Source organism: Odocoileus virginianus, chromosome 16 (assembly GCF_023699985.2).
Source record: "Odocoileus virginianus isolate 20LAN1187 ecotype Illinois chromosome 16, Ovbor_1.2, whole genome shotgun sequence".
NCBI lineage: Eukaryota > Metazoa > Chordata > Mammalia > Artiodactyla > Cervidae > Odocoileus > Odocoileus virginianus.
The window spans coordinates 24,444,478-24,460,023 of NC_069689.1; the positions used below are offsets into that span (position 1 = coordinate 24,444,478).

The window sequence follows — 15,546 nt, forward strand, 5'->3', positions numbered from 1 at the left end:
ATCATATGGTAAGGCTAGTTTTGTAAGGAACAAACTCTCTTCCAAAGTGGCTGGACCATCTTGCATTCCTACCTGCAATGAACAGAGTTTTGGCTCATTTTCTAAACAAGTTCTGCTTTCAGTGTTGAGTTTTAAGAGTTCATTGTGCATTCTGAATAAGTCTTTTATCAGATGTGTCTTTTGAAAATATTTTCTCCCAGTCTGCAGCCAGTCTTCTCATTCTCTTGACAAGTATCTTTCAAAGAGGAGAAGTTTTTATTTTAAAGAAGTCCAGCTTATCAATTATTTTATTTGTAGATTGTTTCTTAGGCATTGCATATGAAAAGGTATACCCAATGGTATCCAGGTTTTCTCCTATGTTATCTTACAGGATTTTATAACATTGTATGTTATATTTAGGGTCTCTGATCTATTTTGAGCTAACTTTTGTGAAGCCTGTAAGTCTGTCTTGATTCCTTTTTTACTTGTGTATGAACAGCTGTTCCAGCACCATTTGTTAAACAGACTGTATTTAATCCATCGTATTGCTTTTGTTCCTTTGTCAAACATCAGTTGACTGTACTTATGGGGGTCCACTTCTGGCCGCTCTATATTTGCCAGTACACTGATCTATTTGCCCATTCTTTCACTAACACTATACTTTCTTAATCACTGTATCTTTACAGTAAAGGCTTCCCAGGTGGCGCAGTAGTAAAAGAATCCACTTGCCAATGCAGGCAACGCAAGCGATGCAAGTTCAATCCCTGGGTTGGGAAGATCCCCCAGAGTAGGAAATGGCTACCCACTCTAGCATTCTTGCTTGGAAAATTCCATGGTCAGAGGAGCCTGGAGGGCTACCGTCCATGGGGTTCAAAAAGTCAGATGCAACTGAGCACAGCATAGTCTTACAGTAAAACTTGAAATTGGGTATCATCAGTCCTTCAACCTTGTTTTTCTTCAATATTGTGTTGGTTATTCTAGGTCTTTTTCATCTCAACATAAATGTTAGAATCAGTTTATGAAGAGCCACAAAATGAGTTTTTGGGATTTTGATTGGAATTGCATTGAATCTCTAGATCAAGTTGGCAAGTAATGACATTCTGACAATATTGAGTCCTCCCCTGAATAAACATGGAATATATACTTTTTAAACTGTATGTTTATACTATTTTTATATCTTACTTGCATGAGACCCTTTTACATGCTCCAGAATTTATAATACTTGGATCACTTAAAGTATTAAATTACATATTTGGATTTGAGATAGAAGATAATTTGTATAATTTTAACCAAACATTTTGACATTTAATCTTGTTTTTGATTTTTAGTAAAATTCTATTTATTCAAAATGATCATGGGTTGCTCGTTAATTTACATTTTAGTGAAGTAAAGTTCCTCTATGTCCTAAGCAGAGATTACTAATTTGCAAGGAATTACACTGAATTCACTGTAACTAACACTGAAAAAGAAAAAGACAATATATATTCACTATATATTGAATATATATTCAACAATATATTCAATATATATTCACTAACACTGAAAAAGAGAAACACTATATATATATGTAAGTAACCATTTCTCATACAGATTTCTAAGCCTTGGAACTGTCATTCTTATTATTTTAATGTATTTGATCTGTGCATTTTTAAAGTAAATCCCTGATATTTGCTGTTTCTTATATGAGTACCATGCATAAAAGTGCATTGTAAAATGCATAAATAAGTGGTCTTTTGGTTTCTTTGAAGTAGATTAAATAAGAGTTTCTCATGTAGTTGTACACTTTTATAGAGTTACGGCTTTCTGGACTTATTTCTGAAGGTGATTCAAGAAATATCCTAAGAAACAAAAGCATAAAAAATTCTATTTGAACAAAACACTTGCCTGAGTCTAGAGCACAGATATGATCATTTCTGAGATTTAAAATACATGAGAACAAAATATTACTTGGTAAGGATAAGTTAGATTGATGATTGCTAGATTATTATTGGATATTTTCTTCAATATGTTCCTTATTTATCATAACTTTTCATAACAGAGTAGCATAGATCTCTTTTTATAAATATTCTTGGTACAACTGCATGTGGAATCACATGGATTCTGTCCTCAAGTATTAGAAATCAGGAATACTACTGTGAAACTACCAATAAAAAAAATAGCAAAGTTTTGCTAAAGAGGTTTAAAGAATTTCTCTATACCTTTAATAAAAGCTACTTATATGTTATGATGAATACAGGACAAATCCAAATGATTCAGATACTGGATGCATGCCAGGCTCACTATTATGTGACTCATTCCTGGATACCAGTTTCCAGAATGAGGATATTTACATATAACTGCATCAATAAAATCCATGAATAATATAGGTCTACTCTCACTATCACTTTAATTGCTTCATACAGAGTCATTCTTTAATTAAATCTGATATAAAATTTTGAGATTCTACCATTTCAAGATGCATATGATAAATATGAAAAGTGCTTCAAAATACAATCCAATAAAATGAAAACATTTTGTTAAATTGCATATAAAATGTTTCGTCTGTATTTCTGTTTCAGTCCTGTCTTAAGTAGAGAATTCTCATTATGGAAAAGTGCATCTTTTGGTCTCTTTATATATAATGGATGCATATTTTCAATTGCAAATTATTTCTGTGTTAGAATCATTGTTAGTAAGTATTGAAATAATCTAAGAGGCACTCATTTGTCTGTAATGGAATACTATCTTCAAGACATAAATAAGTAAGCAGGTATTAAAAGGTTATTTGTTTTCTAGATATTAAACAGTATGTTAAGCCTTCAGGATTTAGCACAGTAATCCATATCTGCATGCAAGTGATCACAAAGAAAGCCAGATTTTTATTATGGATTTAGAACTATCTGATACTAACAGGAATAGTCACCTTAAAACAAAAGATGCTTTCACCTCAGCACCAAAGCTTTCATTTCAGTTGCTAAAACTCATTTGCCTGATCTTTCACCTATAAACACACAGAAAATGCATTTATGTCAATTAAGTTATACCTTGAATATTCCTAACAGCCCATTAATTAATAAGACAAATGACCATGCTGCAAAGTCACAGTCGTCATTCCTACAGCTTTACATATGTAAACAGGGGTGATGGAAGGTTATCATTTAGAGGAACCCACACATTACCTCCTGCTTGTCTGCATTCCCAGTGGTATGCCTTACTGATTCCCTCTCAGTGATAAAATATCTTCAGCACCACTGGTGTTCTTAAACATTCTAGTAACAGATATTAAATACCTTTGTGTCAACCATATCATCTAAGTTAAATGTACAAAGTTAGCAGTTTTCAAAATCAAGTCTCTAGGTTTTCTTATATTACTAATATTTTCAGCTAGTAATGATATGTCTCTAAGGTCTCTGATTTTTACACATCTTTCCAGGTAGTTCTGAGTATATATTTGAATATTTCCTCCCTTCATGTTATGTCATTAGCAATATTAAGTTGCTGTTTATGATCAATATAGCATACACATTTTCTCCCAGTCTGTGAGTTTCTTCATGGTAAAATGAATTTTTTTCTAAAAGAAGCCTTTGTACTGCCAATTTTTCCCCTTTCTGTAAAGCCTCTCACACACTACTTAATATTGATGGAGAGATGCCTTGGTATACCCAGAGAATACCAAATCTGACATATGTTAAAATACTCCTAGTGCAGAGCATAGCGATTCAAAAGAGGTGAACTGCATAGCAATGGAACAGGGTGCTCATTACAATAAACTGGGTAAGGTTGGGTCCATAAAAACTGGATTTTTTCCAGAGTTTCTTAGCCAATGCATTGCAATTAAGATTGCTGCCATGCATCTAATGCTGGTTGCCAGAAGTACTCTCCACATGACGTCAATTTCTTCTGGCCCTAAATGTAAAGTAATCATTATCTCCTAAAGCAAAGCATTTCTTCAGACCTCTTCCCAGGACTCTTCACAGTAAGAGCTATAGTATTAGCAACCCACAGGGCCAACGCTAACATTAGACAGAGCACAGGCCTTTCTCATCAAATACTGCCAGCTAAGACATTTTTAATTTTGGTGTCAGTACTTAAGGGCTTTAGGGAGAACCATGCATTCTCTCTCTAGCTTCTGGAATTTTTACCTAAATGGGACAATGCATCAGCACATTAACAATAGTCCAAGGCTGAAACCTATCTCTGAGGCCCAGACAAACTCTGCTTCTAATAAGAATTACACTGCATAATCTGAGGAGGCCTTACAAATAGCTGTAAAAAGAAGAGAAGTGAAAAGCAAAGGAGAAAAGGAAAGATATATCCATTTGAATGCAGAGTTCCAAAGAATAGCAAGGAGAGACAAGAAAGCATTCCTCAGCAATCAATGCAAAGAAGTAGAGGAAAACAACAGAATGGGTAAGACTAGAGATCTCTTCAAGAAAATGAGAGATACCAAGGGAATATTTCATGCAAAGATGGTCTCAATAAAGGACAGAAATAGTAAGGACCGAACAGAAGCAGAAGATAGTAAGAAGAAGTGGCAAGAATACACAGAAGAACTGTGCAAAAAAGATCTTCACGACCCAGATAATCACGATGATGTGATCACTCACACTCATCTAGAGACAGACATCCTGGAATGTGAAGTCAAGTAGGCCTTAGGAAGCATCACTATGAACAAAGCTAGTGGAGGTGATGGAATTCCAGTTGAGCTATTTCAAATCCCGAAAGATGATGCTGTGAAAGTGCTGCACTCAATATGTCAGGAAATTTGGAACACTCAGCAGTGGCCACAGGACTGGAAAAGGTCAGTTTTCATTCCAATCCCAAAGAAAGGCAATGCCAAAGAATGCTCAAACTACTTCACAATTGCACTCATCTCACATGCTAGTAAAGTAATGCTCAAAATTCTCCAAGCCAGGCTTCAGCAATACGTGAACCATGAACTTCCAGATGTTCAAGCTGGTTTTAGAAAAGGCAGAGGAACCACAGATCAAATTGCCAGCATCTGCTGGATCATTGAAAAAACATGAGAGTTCCAGAAAAACATCTATTTCTGCTTTATTGACTATGCCAAAGTCTTTCACTGCACGGATCACAATAAACTGTGGAAAATTCTTCAAGAGATGGGAATACCAGACCACCTGACCTGCCTCTTGAGAAATCTGTATGCAGATCATGAAGCAACAGTTAGAACTGAACATGGAACAACAGACTGGTTCCAAATAGGAAAAGGAGTATGTCAAGGCTGTATATTGTCACCCTGCTTATTTAACTTATATGCAGAGTGCATCATGAGAAACGCTGGGCTGGAAGAAGCACAACCTGTAATCAAGATTGCTGGGAGAAATATCAATAACCTCAGATATGCAGATGACACCACCCTTATGGCAGAAAGTGAAGAAGAACTAAAGAGTCTCTTGATGAAAGTGAAAGAGGGGAGTGAAAATGTTGGTTTAAAACTCAACATTGAGAAAACTAAGATTGTGGCATCCGGTCCCATCACTTCATGGCAAATAGATGGGGAAACAGTGGAAACAGTGGCAGACTTTATTTTTCTGAGCTCCAAAATCACTACAGATGGTGATTGCAGCCATGAAATTAAAAGATGTTTACTCCTTGGAAGGAAAGTTATGACCAACCTAGACAGCATATTAAAAAGCAGAGACTTTACTTTGTCAACAAAGGTCCGTCTAGTCAAGGCTATGGGTTTTCCAGTGGTCATGTATGGATGTGAGAGTCGGACTATAAAGAAAGCTGAGCACAGAAGAATTGATGCTTTTGAACTGTGGTGTTGGAGAAGGCTCTTGAGAGTCCCTTGGACTGCAAGGAGATCCAACCAGTCCATCCTAAAGGAAATCAGTCTGGATGTTCATTGGAAGGACTGATGTTGAAGCTGAAACTCCAATACTTTGGCCACCTGATGTGAAGAGCTGACTCATTGGAAGAGACCCTGATACTGGGAAAGATTGAGGGCAGGAGGAGAAGGGGATGACAGAGGATGAGATGGTTGGATGGCATCACCGACTCAATGGACATGGGTTCGGGTGGACTCCGGGAGTTGGTGATGGCAGGGAGGCCTGGCGTGCTGCAGTTCATGGGATCACAAAGAGTTGGACATGAGTGAACAACTGAACTGAACTGAATCTCAGACACAGGTAAGCTCTTTTTCCCCTGAACATGACTATGTGTAGCTTTCCTTCACTGTGTATCTTTTGCTAATTCTTTCTGCGTCATAATGCCCTTACTTCTCTTGAAAGAAAGTGAATGTCACTCAGTCATGTCCAACTCTTTGCAACCCCTGGGACTATATAGTCCATGGAATTCTCCAGGCCAGAATACTAGAGTGGGTGCGTGTGAGTTTGAGTGTGAAAGTCGCTCAATTGTATCCGACTCTTTGTGACCCCATGGACTAAACAGTCCATGGAATTCTCTAGGCCAGAATACTGGAGTGGATAGACTTTCCTTTCTCCAGGGGACCTTCCCAACCCAGGGATCAAACCCAGGTCTCCCTCATTGTAGGCAAATTCTTTACCAGCTTCTCCTACTGATCCGCAATTATTTTTAGACCAAAATTTTAGTTAGATTCATTTGTTTCTGCTTCATAATAGCAAGGACAGGTCTTGATCTGCCATGGATCACAAAACAAGACCCTAAAGAATGATGCTGAGCAAAGAAGGGAGGTAGGGCACTGGAAAAGCAGCCACCCACTGTGAATGGTGAGCCTGAAATACAATGCGGTCACGCTCTGAAAAGAGGAAAATGCAAACACAAATCAAGAGATCTAGTAGTTGATAGTAATACTTAAAACTTTTGTTCTAGCTGATGTCATCAGAACCTTTATTTTCTAAAATAAAAGCAAAAAATGTTCATGTTTTACATGATGAAAGCTTCCTGTGCCTTGTATTTAACACTCATATTTAAATATCTAAACATTCATATTTAATATATACCATTGTCAGTATAGACGTAAACACATTTAGGCCACTACTTGCAAAGCTATTAGTTCTAGAAATAAAAGCCTTAGCTCTTGTCAGTAGAATCAGTGTTTCAGGAACTTTATAACAAAGTCAAGAAAGTCATAAGGAAAACTAGAAGTCACTAAAGAAAGGCAAACAACAAAATAAAAACAACAAAAAGACCCAAGTTGACAGAAAGGCAAAATATAAGCACTAATTTTTCAGTAACATTTCCCGTCTGTGACAATTTTCTCTGATGCCGTAGTGATTATTTTACAGATCTCAGAGACTTTTCCTCTCTTAAAACACACACACACACACGGGTGTGGGGAGGGAGGGACTCTATGCCTGTTTTCACAGTGCCTAAAGTTAAAAAGAGACACAATATTGAGCAAAATGGACATGGACTGTGACTTTACAGGGCTTTCATCCTGGAGGAGAAGTCAGTTTTAGTCAGACAGCTGCACAGAGAGACAAGATGTCAGTGAATTAGTTATAAGGTGCTATGAGACCCTAAAATTCAAGGGGATGATCTTGTCAGGTGGAGCAAGAAAGGGTTCCTTCAGGTAGCAAATGCTGTGTTGAGACACTAGGCAAAAAGGAAACAGGAGTGGTTATCCCACTTAGGGAGAATCAACCATATGCAAAGATCTCAGTGGCGGCCACATGACAGGGAAGAAGCCCTGAAAGGCATGTGGAATGCAGGGAAGTAAGGGAGCATCATGTGGGTTGAGTTGGAGGCACTTAGAAAAAGTGTTCACCCATGGGAGTGTTGTAAGCCATGATAAAACCTGGTCTGCGTTCTAAGGGGAATGGTCTTTAGAGAGGTGTGTCATCTCAATTTTCTATTTTGTAAAGCTCTATTTGCTACCCATGGAGACAGAGTAAGTGCATCAGTGCAAGTGAGCAGATAATTCAAGAGGCCTCTGGAGTAGCCCAGGGGAGAAATTATGGTAGGACCAGGGTACTGATGGTCCCTAATGGAGAAGAGTGGATGAATTTAAGAAATATTTTGGTAGGTAAATATGACCAGATTAGGTGGTGGAACTGTGGAACAAAAGAGTAAAGAGACAGATGATTCTTATTTTTTTTCCTGGTATAGGATGATGTCATTTACTGAGCTCAAGTCTGTTGAAAAAGCGTGTTTGTAGGATGGCCAAGAGCTTAGTTTGCGACATGTTAAATCAAGGCACTTAGGTGATTAGACATATCAATTCGGAAATGACTGGCACTAAGTAAATAAATAAATGAAAGTCAATATAAAGATTTTTTTTCTCCCTTCTTCTCATACTGAGCACTGCATGAGGTAACCTATTTACTCTCTGCTCTGCCTTTCAGGATTATTGAACCTAATTCATGTATTTACTTCACTGTGTCACTTTGTCCTATCAATAAGCCTAATTCTGTTTTTGTGGCTCAAGCATCTGGAAAGATTTCAAGTACCAATGATTCCAATGATTTAGCCATACATATATGGCTAAAGATATATGTATATACATGAAATTAAAAAAAAAAACACTGGTTGAGACCATATTCAAATTTTTAAAGCTACCTCATATTCATATTACATATTTAATGTCATTAAGGCTACCTCTGGAGAAGGAAATGGCAACCCACGCCAGCATTCTTTCCTGGAGAATCCCACAGACAGAGGCATCCGGTGGGCTGCAGCCCATGGCGTCGCACAGAGTGGGACACGACTGAGGTGATGTCGCACCTCACTCGTTAGAAGGCTCCCTCACTCGTTAGAAGGCACACTAGCCTTGTAACTATCATCGCTGCTGTGAGTATATTAAATGATGCTTAGGAAATCAGTCCTGAATATTCACGGGAAGGACTGATGCTGGAGCTGAAACTCCAGTACTTGGGCCACCTGATGAGAACTGACTCACTGGAAAAGACCCTGATGCTGCGAAAGACTGAAGGCGGGAGGAGAAGGGGACGACAGAGGATGAGATGGTTGGATGGCATCACTGACATGATGGACATGGGTTTGAGTAGGCTCCGGGAGTTGGTGATGGACAAGAAAGCCTGGCATGCTTGGCGTCCATGTGGTCACAAAGAGTCAAGACACCACTGAGCGACTGAACTGAACTGATACATTTACACAGGCATGTACATCTCCTCTTCAGACACTATTCTTTATTCTTTAAATTTATCTGTGCTTTAGCTAAACAGGAACAGCAGAAACAGATAAAAGTATTCTCTTCTGATCAAAACGAATTGAAAAGGCCACAGTGAGAAAAACAACCATCATAATACCACCACCTCAGCTGACCTGCACTAATAACAAACAGGCCTTCCATTATCTCATTCTTTTACTACTTCTCCATTCATTACTTCCACTAAGAAAGTTCCCAGTATCTCATTTAGTTTTTTAAAGGGATTTTAATGGATGTGCTATGAATTTTCAATGAGCTATTTGAAATTTGAGGAATCTAATTAGGAATGTATTTACTTTCTCTTTTTTAAGTGTGATTAATTCTATCCAAGACTTTTAGCCTAATGTTACTCCAAAGGAAAAAATAAAATGGAAAAGGAGGTTCTACTTTTACAGACTAATGGACTGGCAATTAAAAAAATTGAATTAAACATTAACTCAGAAGAGTCGTTTTCAATATATAAATTATTTCTGTTTAGCCTTCTATTGCCAGGTTAATTAAGTAAATCCCTTTGGCCTTGATTATAGCCATTAGTAAATGAAAATGTAGTTGAATTCACTAAGTCTTCTGATTTACACTAGAGAATCTACATCAGTATATACATTTCCTTGGCTAACAGCTTTCATAAAGTCCGATGTTTATTTAGAAAAAGTCAGCCTTATCTGTGAAAAACAAAAATTAATTAATTATATAATTCATTGTTTGGGCACATAAACTCTCTGCAGCTTCTTGTGGGGTTGCCTTTAAGAAACAGACCCCAGATGGTCCACATCTAAAAAATGTGTCAAATCACCTCAGGCTCAGAGAATATCCTCAATTTCTTTAAGAAAAGAAAAAGGTGGAAAATTTAGAATGTCTTCCTCAAGTTGTTTTATTTAAAAAAAGCTCAAGGACAAAAGCCATGAAAACAATTCTTAAGATAAATGAATAAATCATGTGCATAAAGAGCACAAGATAATAAAATATACATAGAAAAAAATCTACACTAAAATGATTTGTAATGTATCTTCTGTATATTCAGATTTATCATTTTATGCTACAGTTAGAGTTATAATGAATTAACCTGAACATAATCTAATACATTCTTCTGTTTATGTCTTAAAAGTAGTCCTTCTATATTACTTTCAGAACACTAGCAACAACATACTGGCCGCCTGTTTTAAGTCCTATACAAGGGTAACACTATGATTCAGAAATAAATTCTTACCAGTCTCTATATTCTCTAAGGACACAGACCTGTCTGTTGGTGGCATATTAAGCTGCAATATGTTGCAAAATAAAAGTAAGGTTATTAAGTATCTCCTACTCATTCCCTTCAAGGATATTTCAATTGCCAAGCACCAAATTACTAGGACAATGTCAGTCAGTCAGTAGGGCAATGTAGGCTACATCAAATTTATGCTGTCTGTAAAAATATACCCATAATCATTTTCTATATGGTCACAATGTGATACAAATATATCCTTAACAGCAGCAAGAGACACTTAAATCAAGAGTTTGGGCTAAGTAAAAAAGAAATATTCTAAATTTAAACCAAACAAACTAGAAAAATGGCAAAAAGATACAATCTAACACATGGACCAGGAGTGTCTAAAGTTTGAAATAAACTGTCTTTACTATCAAACCCTGTGAATACAAATAATCATGTAATTAATGTATTTACCTGATTTATCCAGCAACTAGAAAGAAGAGAGATAAACATGTAGCTGGGAATTTGGTTTTGGGTCGTATACACAATACTTCATGTGCCTTTCCTACATATGATTTCCCTGTCCTTAGTTTTTCTAAATGCATATGTATAGGCCGCCATAACTCCTTCAGTGACACAGAGAACATGTCATTCAGTAAATCAACCAATCAAGAAAAGTACTATTTCTAGCACCAGTCCCTTACCTTCTATGAAGCAACAGGGATCACAGACCTGGAAGGAGTACTAGAGTATCAAGAGTCAAAAACAGGGATTTATTCCATCTTCATAATTCATCAGCTAAGGAGCTTTGATAAAAAACTTGGTCATTCTTAATCTATTTATTCATGTGCAACCATTATTATGTTAATCTCTCCCACATCTATGTCTCAAGACTGCAAATACAATTCATAATAACACAAGTGAAATATCAAAATTTTTTTGAATATTCCATAAAAGTATAGGTTAGCAACATCAACATGGTAGAATTTGTATCTCCAAAAAGACAAGACTCAAAAAACAAAAGAAATATTCAGTGATGAATAATATTGGCTTTTAATTTGTATTTTCATTAGCAGGATTTCTAGTTAGCCTCACCTCAAGTGTTTTTAAACCCACTGGCAATGACCAAACTGAATGCGATCAACTTACTTCTGGAGCCTGAAGAGTTCCTCACTGCAGAGAAGGAGTCAGCAGTCTGCCTGGCTGCTGCAGAAGACAGACAGGGTGAAAGCATCTCCAAAGTTGATTTTGAGGATGGTGACAGAAGTAAGGCTGCTCAGCTACTACATATCTTCCCCAACACCTGGCAGGATGGTTACAGGGACTCTTCAAAGGAGACAAGAATAAAAAAGAAAGGATATCAAAATATGCTAATGATGTATCTTTGAAAAATATAGCTGCTGTTAAATGTGTGATCAATTTCAATCTCTATCAGGAATATCACTAAATAGAACTTAAATATTCATAGATTTGCATAATAAGGCTTTCCAATGGAATCTGTAATGGGCTCTGATTCTAATAAATATGTCAGCAGTCTGCTTTTCACTTTTGGAAGTTTTCTTATCTCATAATTGAAAATAGTTTAAACAATCATACAATACATCAAAGTTCAATTTTCTTTGTATTTCAATGAATTCAACTTGTAGGCTACTGTTAAATACTAATCATCCCTACTAAGTACCAGAAACCCTACAATGGGGATACAGCAATGAATGAATGAATCTCATCAGTCTTGCCCTCATGGAGTTAAAGAGGGCTTCCCTTGTAGCTCAGCTGGTAAAGAATCCGCCTGCAATACAGGAGACCCTGCTTCGATTCCTGGGTCGGGAAGATCTGCTGGAGAAGGGACAGGCTACCCACTCCAGTATTCTCAGGCTTCCCTGGTGGTTCAGCTGGTAAAGAATCAGCCTGCAATGCAGGAGATCTGGGTTGGGAAGATCCCCTGAAGAAGGGAACAGCTACCCACTCCAATATTCTGGCCTGGAGAATTCCATGGACTGTATAGCCAATGGGGTCGCAAAGAGTTGGACATGACTGAGTGACTTTCACTTTCATGGAGTTAATAGTTTGCCAAGTTGCCTGTTTTATTTCTTGAATAGATAAAATTCATTTACTTCAACCCATACATCTAGGGAGAAAATACAGAGATGTACCATTTGTATTTTAACTCCACGTCAGCAGATTGCTGATTTCTGTTTCTAAAAGTTCCATGTCAATCTAAATAATAATCAACCTTGCTCTATGAGACACAATATTTACTTGCTTTCCCTCAAGATCTATATAATAGTATCACTGACACTCAATCACTGTCAATTTTTAATGTAGAAATAGGCTAAGTTTTAAAAATGTTCTTGAAATGAGTAAAAGCATTTTGGTTTTACTTTGGCTATGACTTATTTTATCCACAGAGGCAAACATGAGAAGTAGTACAATTCCAAAGAATGAGAATAAATACAGACTGAAGATGATACAAGGATGACTCAAGTTTAGCTTATTGTTTCTGCTATCTCCATTTGTAAATATGTGAAAAGATCTTATAGAGTCAAAATTTAAGAGGGTGATTACATTGTTCTGAGAGATGTAATAATTACGACTTTATCCAAAAAGAAAGGGAAACTATTGCTAAGTTAATATGGAATTTATTCCAAAATTCTAAAAATCAATGCACAGATAAGTGATAAAGTTGACTAACAGTACAAGAATCTGCCTGCAATGCAGGAGAACTGGATTCGATGCCTGAGTTGGAAAGATCCCCCAGAGAATGGAATGGCTACCTACTCCAGTTCCCTGGCTTGGAGAGTTCCATAGACTATTCCACGGGGTTGCAAAGAGTCGGATATGACTGAGCAACTTTCGCTTCCACTTTTCACATTACATTTTCTTTATTTCAAAGTATTTTTATGAATATGACAACCAATGCTATCTTTAAAATTTATATTTATTATAAAAGAAAGATGCTATTATAAAATTATAGAATAAATAAGACATAACCCCTATAGAGAGAGATAAATAAATCATATGCCAACCATCTGAGATAGCTATTGCTTGCCTTTTCATTTATTTCCTTCCATAATATTTTAAAATACATTTTACATTTATATATATATATGGCAAAAATGTAAGAAAAACACAGCCCTTTCAGAAAGAACAAATTTCACATTTCAGAACATCCTCTCAGAAATATTTCATGCATATATGAATGTGTGTGCATATGTGTAGATTTCTATTCATATACAAGAATACTGTATGCTGTTTTGTTCTATCCCTTTAATGTATCCTGGAGATTATTCAATTTCTATCTTCTATCATCAACACCATCCATCCTATCAGTCAATATCTTTCATGTGAATACAACATAACCTGCTCATAATACATCCCAACTGAAAGGCACCATTTCTAGGATTTTGTTATTATAAAAAGAAGATATTATCATAAAAATTATATAACTCATCCACATATCTACACACATGTGTGACTGAATAGTATATTAAATTCCTGGTATAAGTATCATAAGTTCCTAGAACTAAAATATTTAAGCGAAAAAATTTCATTGTTTTAGGAACTATATTTTCCCTTATCTGCAGTATGAGGTAGCATTTACTACAGCAAGTAGTATTGTTAGTGCTGCTGCTGTTATCAGTATTGTTACTACAACAAGAATAAATTTGAATTTAGAATTTTACTTTATAGTAGTGCATTATGACAGCAAAGTATAAATACTTTCAATTATTATGCTAACTAAAAGAAAATGAAAAAACTAAGGATTGATGATTAAGGGTATTTCTGTGTATTCATTTTAATATGAAAAGTACAGAAACTGACACAATCCTATATAATTCAAATTCCCCAGGCAAAGTTCTTTATATGTATGGTTACATAATTTATGAATGACAACATTTTTCTTTTGTTATACTGTCTTTTATTAAGCAATTACTATACTATGCACCAGCTACAAAAAAGCAGGTGTTATCCAAATCAATTCTCCCAAGAATCAAATGAGTTAAACACATATTCATCTACATCACTATTGAAAAAGAGGAGGAATAGAGATAAGCCAAGAAATCTTTAAAAGGTTATAGAGCTAGTACCTGCCAAAGCTGGAGGTCTCACCAGGGCTGCTGCTGCTAAGTCTCTTCAGTCGTGTCCGACTCTGTGCGGCCCCGTAGAAGGCAGCCCACCAGGCTCCCCCGTCCCTGGGATTCTCCAGGCAAGAACACTGGAGTGGGTTGCCATTTCCTTCTCCAATGCATGAAAGTGAAAAGTGAAAGTGAAGTCGCTCAGTCGTGTCAGACTCTTCATGACCCCATAGACTGCAGCCTACCAGGCTCCTCCGTCCACGGGATTTTCCAGGCAAGAGTACTGGAGTGGGGTGCCATTGCCTTCTCCACTCACCAGGGCTATCTCACTACAAATCAATGCTCTTATGTCTCATAATGGAAGTGAAGATTTCAGACAACTATTATAGATTCTATAGTAAACAAACCTAAAAAGGTGCTATTTCTTTTGGGGGGACAGCGGGTCCATGTATTTTGGTAATGCCCAAAACAAAGAGATTTTAGACTGCAATTCTAATAAAGCAATTTTCCTGTGAGATCTTTTAAGGACTTCCTTTTCTTCTTGATAATATGTTTAAATAAAACATCTTATAAGAAATTCTGATCAGTTCCATAGTTCCAAGATGTTGCTATGCTGGCCTTCTTCCACAATCTTAGAAAATTTGGCGACTGTTACTGTTTATGTACATGTATTCCCAAGAAACATGGTTCTCCCTCTAACAATTATCTTAGATGCCAATATGAAACTCCAAAAAGAACTCAGAAAACATGGGCAAAACTCTAGGAGTCATTAAGGAATATCTTTTTTTTCTCCTCAATAATGACTGTCCATCGGTCGTCTGAATATGTATTTTAACTTGAATCTCACTATCAGTAAAGGCAGAACTTAAAGTCTTATGAACCTGGGTTGGAACCATCACTATGACAGTATTCCTCAGTTTTCTCTTTTAAAATAATAACTTAAAAAAATTTAATAAATTTAATAAAAAGCTGTAATTATTTCAAAGCATAGTATATCTGAAAGTACCAATCAAAATGTGTTATTTGCTTTAGGGCATTAAATAATTTTATTTCCCTCCTGAAAAGCTACAAACCAAGACAGCATATTAAAGAGCAGAAACATTATTTTGCTGACAAAGGTCCACCTAGTCAAAGCTATAGTTTTTCCAGTGGTCATGTATGGATGTGAGAGTTGAACCATAAAGAAAGCTGAGCATCAAAGAATTGAT

General features: G+C 36.4%; 1 protein-coding gene across 4 annotated transcripts in view; it reads right to left on the bottom strand.

Moving 5' to 3' along the window:
* LRFN5 (leucine rich repeat and fibronectin type III domain containing 5) overlaps positions 1–15,546 on the bottom strand; it is a 290,723-nt gene that overhangs the window by 135,726 nt on the left and 139,451 nt on the right. For all 4 annotated transcript variants that reach the window (XM_020900466.2, XM_020900464.2, XM_070478001.1 and 1 more), the window contains exon 2: positions 11,412–11,588. The gene's annotated coding sequence lies outside the window, so the exon portion shown is untranslated. The remainder of the gene's footprint in view (positions 1–11,411; positions 11,589–15,546) is intronic.